At 51.9% G+C, this 6,847-nt stretch overlaps 1 long non-coding RNA gene across 1 annotated transcript; it reads left to right on the forward strand.

Annotated features, from left to right (window-relative positions):
- Positions 1–1,684: 1,684 nt before the first annotated feature.
- Positions 1,685–5,929, forward strand: LOC114812934. The gene is made up of 3 exons (XR_003760541.1): positions 1,685–1,749; positions 2,632–2,742; positions 5,561–5,929. It is a non-coding gene; the product is annotated as an uncharacterized LOC114812934 (long non-coding RNA).
- Positions 5,930–6,847: the final 918 nt, after the last annotated feature.

A 6,847-nucleotide genomic window follows, 5' to 3' on the forward strand; every position in this document is an offset into this window, starting at 1 on the left:
GCTCACTGTGTGCAAAGCACAGTAGGAAGCGCAAGAGACCCCGGGCGGCCCTCCGTCGGTCAGCCGGTAGAAGACGGGTGTCCTGTTGGATATGTTCTGTCGGTGACAGCTTCATAAGTCTGAAGATGGCGGTGGTAATTATTGTGCTATTCAAGGGCTAACTGTATACCAAGCTTTGTACTAAGCTCTGGGACGGATACCAGCTAATCAAGTAGGATCCAGCCCCTATCCCACACAGGGCTCAGCCTAAGGGTGAAAGAAAGGAAGTATTGAACCCCCTTTCTACAGAAGAGGAAACTGAGGCCCAGAGAAATTAAGTGAGGCGCCTAAGGACCCGCAGCAGGTGAGCAGCAGAGATGGAGTTAGAATTCACATTCCCCGGCCCCCAGTCCCCATGATCTTTTCACTAGGCCAAGCTACTTCCCCGGAGTCACGGTTCCAACCGAATCGTCCACTCACCCGGCCTCGATGGAATCGCTACTGGCTCATAGAGTCTGGCGACCGATCCCCAGGTGGAGTCTTCTAAACCACGTTGTTTCTGGATTTCTGCAACTCTGTGAGGTCTCTACTGTTGGGAGAGAAGGCTCCAAGTTCATACATTGCACTGCAGACTCTTCTCATAATCTGATGATTAAAAAATCTCTGAGGTCTATGTTCCTACATAAAGATCTCTGAAGGGGGAGATGAACTTTTTAGTTTCCACCTATAAATTAGCCTTTGGATTGAGTGACTGATTCAGCCAGAAAAAAAAATCTGTTTTCAGACCCTTTCCCATAATGAACAGCGGAGTGTGTTAAGCCCGGGCCTGGGAGTCAGAGGGCGTGGGTTCTAATCCCGACTCCGCCGCTTGTCTGCTGTGTGACCTTGGGCAAGTCATTTAACTTCTCTGTGCCTCAGTTACCCCCTCTGTAAAAATGGGGATTAAGAAATGTGAACCCCACGTGGGCCAATCTGATTACCCTGTATCTTCCCCAGCGCTTAGAACAGTGCTCTGCACATAGTAAGTGCTTAGCAATACCATAATTATGATGATGATTATGAAAATGTGCAAAGTTCCTTGGGCAAATTTAAATATAAATGTTATTTCTTATGGTGCACCTCCTTTATTTTAGATGGGACTGAGCAAGCTAAACTCTGACCCTTAGCCAGACCCTTGAAAATGACTATCGTAGGAAGGAAATTGTTCAAACCTTGTTCTTCTTCTGCCGTCCTCCTCTCTGGGGTAATAATGCTGTTGGTATTTGTTAAGTGCTTACTATGTGCAGAGCACTGTTCTAAGTGCTTGGGGTTAGGATACAGGGTGATCAGGTTGTTCCCACATGGAGGCTCCAGTCTTAATCCCTATTTTACGAGAATGAGGGGAACTGAGGCCACAGAGAAGTAAAGTGACTTTGCCCAACCAAACTCACACAGCTGACAAGTGGCAGGTCCCGGGATTCAAACTGCAATAGCTCTCCTGCCTCCCAACACCCAATGCCCCTGTTCCCATGCCGGACTCCAGCCGAGATACGAACCCGGGAATTCTGGTAAGCAGTGAGAGGACTCTGGGTTGCTGCCTTCCCCTCTCCTCACCCTCCTCTGACCATTCCCCTGAACGCACGGCCTTCACCTGAAGACAGAGTCAAGCATCCTCGGGAAAGTGGATGAGAGGACTCTGGCTTCCTGCCTTTCCTCTTCCTTGCACTTCTCTCACCTTACTTGGAACGCAGCCTGTGGCTGAAGTACAGAGCCAGAAATCTGGGGAAGCAGGTGAGAGAACTCCGGGCAGGGTGTCATCGTCTCCCTTCACCCACCTCTCTCCATTTCCCCGAGCAGGGTTTTGGCCGGAGGTACGGAGCCAGGAACGCTGGGAAAGCGGTTGGGAGCTCTCTGGGTTGTTGCTTTCCTTTACCCTTCCCCTCCTCTCTCGGTCCCCTGAACGGTTTCTGTGTTTTTTTGGAGGTGTTCCCGTTTGCAGGCGCGGCAGAGGTTGGCTCTGTCACCCGCCTCCTGCCGAGAACAGTTCATCATGGTGGCTGAGCGGAGAGAGGCCAGGCTTCACTCGTTTCCAACGTTTGGGAAACCGGCTCGTTGGAAGAAGATGAGCTCAGGCTCGGGGCAGGACTCCCATCTTCCGCTACTGCAGTTGGAGTGCGTGCTCACCCCACGAGAAGGGAACCCCGTTCAGGTCAAAGCTTCGGCTTAAAAGCGGAGAGGAGCGCCCCGGGCGCTCCTTTTGGTTTGGACGCGCTCCAAACCCTTCCGAGACCCTTCGGCTTGAGGGTCTCTGCGAGCCCTGGGGCCTAGGGGAAAGAGCCCGGGCTTGGAAGTCAAAGGACCTGAGTTCTCACTGAGGCTTTGCCATTTGTGTGCCATGTGATCTTTCTTGGGCAGGTCATTTCACTTCTCTGGGCCACCTCCTCCTCTGTAATAGGATTAAATCCAACTCCCCCGCTGCTTCGACAACATGGGACGGGAACTGTGTTCCACCTGTTTAGCCGATATCTACTCCTCTTGCTTAGTTCGGTGTTTGGCACCTAATAAGTGTTTAACCAATGCTTCCATTATGATGATTATTATGTAAGTGTTTAACAAATGCTATCGTCATTATTATGTGAGGATTTTAACAAATATTACTATTATCATTATTAGCTTCACTCTTCCAAAGGAAAGAATTTCCATCGAGGGCACAGGTCAGAAAGCAGCAGGCAGACCACCAACCTCACGGAGTCGTAGGGAATGTGCTCAAGTGGAAAAGATGAGGTGAGTGTAAACTCTGAAGTGTCAATGCGTGGCTCACAGTAAGAGCTTAACAAATACCATTGAAAAGCACATGAGAAAAAACTCCCTCGCTCGGCCCAAACACACCTGCGGATTAGGGATCGGGCTTACTGGACCCAAGCCCCCCCCACGGCTCGCGTCGGGGCCGGAGGGAAGTCCGATGGCAGCGAGAGTCGGGAGCTGACCGCCCTCCCTGGACCGGCCCCGCGCTGGCTGGGCCTGGCTCTCCCCTGGCACGGGGGGCCAGAAGGGGCCTCCGGATTCAGGGGTCGATCGGCTTTGAAGAGGTGAAGGCGAGAGGAAAGAACAGGGATCTGGGATCGATCCATCGGTCGATCTATCGCTTCACATCGGGAGCAATTAAGAAGTAGCATGGGGCCTAGTGGAAAGAGGTGGGCCGGGGAGTTGGAGGGCCCGGGTTCTAATCCCAGCTCTGCCAGTTGCCTGCTGCGTGATCTTGGGAGAGCCACTTAAGCAGCGTGGCTCAGTGGAAAGAGCCCGGGCTTGGGAGTCAAAGGTCATGGGTTCAAATACCGGCTTTGCCACTTGTCAGCTGTGTGACTGTGGGCAAGTCACTTAACTTCTCTGTGTCTCAGTTCCCGCATCTGTAAAATGGGGATTACGACTGTGAGCCTCACGTGGGACAACCTGATTACCCTGTATCTACCCCAGTGCTTAGAACAGTGCTCTGCCCATAGTAAGCGCTTAACAACAAATACCAACATTATTATTATCATTATTAACTTCTCTATGCCTCAGCTCTCCTGTTCTCCCTCCTCCTCGGACTGTGACCCCTCCCCCCCCCCCATGGAGGTCGACATCCAACCAGATTGACTTGTATCTACCCCAGCGCATAGAACAGTGTTCGACGCATAGAAGGGGCTTAACAAATGCCACAAAACAAACCGTAACGAGAATCGAACCTGGGTTCTAGCCCCATAGAGCTCATGATGGGCAGGGGATGTATCGAATTCTGTTGTATTGTTCACTCCCAAGGGCTTAATAGAGTGCTCTGTCCATAAGAAATTCTCAGTAAATACCACTGATTGATTGATAGATAGTCCCAGCTCTGCCATTGGCCTGCTGTTTCAATTTGAGCAAGTCACTTAACCTCTCTGAGCCTCACTTTCCTCCCCTGTAACTGTATCACTTTTCTCCTGCCTTGGACTGAGAGCTCTATGTGAGACACTGCCTCTCTCCATTATGAAAGCCTTGCTTCAGCCCTTGTGCTTGGTAGTCACTGGCCAAGCTGGGAATGGAATAGGTAGGTCTCTACTTGACTCTCCCTCCCATAGTCGTGACTGGTAGGGTACTGGAAAGTTTCCATGTGTGACCCTGGGAGGATATCATACCCGTAGGTCACCCCAAACACAATCAATCAAGAATTCCCTCGATCAAGTCATCCTGCGTTAAATTATAAATAGGTCTTCATTGAGGATTGATCTCCACTTTACAGATGAGGTGATTGAGGCCCAGAGAAGTAAAGTGACTTATCCAAGATCACCCAGCAGACCTAGGACGAAGCTGGAATTAGAACTCGGGGCCTTCTGAATTCCTGGACTGGGCTGTAGCCGCTAGGCCTTGCCGCTTCTCCTGGTAGAGTATTCCCCCTTCCTCCCTCTAGCCCCAGGGTAGCTGGCCAGACTGGAGACGGAGCTCAGTTCCTCTTCAGCCTGGCTTCTCCTCTCCTTTTTCTATTTTTTTGAAATGGCTTTTCTTCAGCGCTGACTATTTGACAAGAACTGTTCTAAGCACTAGAGTAGATACAGCTTAGCTGATTAAGATGTAGGACAGTCATCTTGATTGAGCGCTTATTGGGTGCAGAGCACTGTACTAAGTGCTTGGGGAAGTGCAATTCAACAATAGACAGTGACATTCCTGGCTGACAATGAGCTTACAGTCTAGAAAATTGTTGTATTGTCCTCCCAAGCGCTTAGTACAGTGCTCTGTACACAGTAAGATCTCAATAAATATGATTGAATGAATGAATGTAGATAAATGATTTCTAATCCCATCCGTCTCCCCTCCCCGTAGACCGTAAATTCATTCTGGGCAGGGACCGGGCCTACTGACTCTTGTATTGTACCCTTTCACGTGCTTAGTATAGTGCTTGGCATGCAGCAAGGGTCTCCTTGCCTGCTATGTGACTTTGGGCAAGTCACCTATCCTCTCTGTGCCTCTGTTCCCTCACCTGCCCAATGGGAGGGGTCAAGTGCTCTGTGACCTCGGGCAAGTCATTTCACTTCCCTCAGCTTCTCTTTCCCCCCCTCAGAAAACAGGGGTTCAGTACCCGTTCTCCATCTTCTTTGGATCAGGACCTCCTTCTGGCCCTTCTGAAGAATCGGTATGGCTTAGCGGATAGAGCACGGGCTTGGGAGTCAGAGGACGTAGGTTCTAGTTCCACCTAAGGCACTTGTCTGCTGTGTGACCTTGGGCGAGCCACTTAACTTCTCTGCGCCTCAGTGACCTCATCTGTAAAATGGGGATGAAGATTATGAGCCCCATTATGGGACAACCGGATGAACCTGTTTCTACCCCAATGCTTAGAATAGTGCTTGACGCCTACTAAGCGCTTAACAAATACCATTTTTTACTTTTTAGTATCATTATGATTCTCTCTCCTACTTAGACCATGTCTGCCATGTGGGACAGGGATTCTGTCTGACCCGATGAACTCATACCCCGCACGGCACCCGGGACCTTGCTTGACACGTAGCGCACACGCACGCTTAGTAGATGCCATTACTTCCACCGTCATTATTATCAGAACTGGTAACTCTATTGTATCGCACTCTCCCAGGTGCTCAGCACCGTGCTCTGCACTCAGGAAGCGCTCAGTCGATACCATCGAATGATTGAACGATCGAAGCTGCTGCCGCGGATGGGTCCGGCTCAGATCCCTAAATCTTTCAGCCCCAAGGTGACCCCAGGTGAGCGGCCCCAGGAGGACCAGACACCTGCAAGCGCCGCCCCCGCAGAAGCCGCCGAGCCGAGCCACGGAAAGCTGGCCCCGCAGCACCCACCGACGGAGGGCCGGGCCTTCCTCCTCTTCTCAGCGTCCGCCGCCCCTCCCCTCTCCGTCGATCGATACCTGGCATTTATCCAGCACTAGCTACGTGCGGAGCGCTCTACCGAGCCCTCAGGAGAGTCCGATCTGAGAGAATCGGCAGCCGCGTTCCCTGCCTAAGAGTGGGGAGACAGACTTTAAGAAAAATAAATAAAGGGTGGAGGTGTTCCCTGCCCATCTAAAGGGCAAATGGGCCTAAGGGCTTACTGAGCGCAGAGCACTGTATTAAGCTCCGTGGGACAGGATGACACGAGAACAGACAGACATGTTCCCGGCCCACGACAGGCGGGCCCTCCCCGCCGGACCGAGAGGGGAGGCAAATGGGCCCTTACCGTGCAAATGGGCCGAAGGTCAAAGACCCACCCCGCCCCATCCCCCCAGCCGCCACGCTTCGGTGGTCTTCCGTTGCCAGACGCGGGGAGGTGTGATGATGTCCCAGACAAGGCTGATGAAAACTGTTTCTTCATTCCACTGTAGTTGAGAAGCAGCATGGCTCAGTGGAAAGAGCACGGGCTGTGGAGTCAGAGACCATGGGTTCAAATACCAGCTCTGCCACTTGTCAGCTGTGTGACTTGGGGCAAGTCACTTAACTCCTCTGTGCCTGTTACCTCATCTGCAAAATGGGCAATAAGACTGTGAGCCCCATGTGGGACAGCCTGATCACCTTGTATCCTCCCCAGTGCTTAGAACTGTGCTTTGCGCATAGTAAGCGCTTAACAAATGTCATCGTTATTATTGTATTTATCGAGCGCTGTCCATGCGTAGAGCCCTGTGCTAAGCGGTTGGGAGAGTACAACACTCCAATATGACGGACACGTTCCCTGCCCACAAGGAGCTCACAGGCTAGAGGGGGAGACAGAGGTGACTAGAAATAAAGGAATGAATAAATTCCAGCTATCTGGCCCGCGTGGTGCCGACCGCCTCCGGTCAGAGCCGATCCCCCAGACTCACGGGACTCTTGGGCCGGCCGGGAGGGCCCACCTGTTGTGGGCAGGGAACATGCCTGTCTATCCTGTCCCA

This window comes from Ornithorhynchus anatinus, chromosome 6 (assembly GCF_004115215.2).
Source record: "Ornithorhynchus anatinus isolate Pmale09 chromosome 6, mOrnAna1.pri.v4, whole genome shotgun sequence".
NCBI classification, from domain to species: Eukaryota; Metazoa; Chordata; class Mammalia; order Monotremata; family Ornithorhynchidae; genus Ornithorhynchus; species Ornithorhynchus anatinus.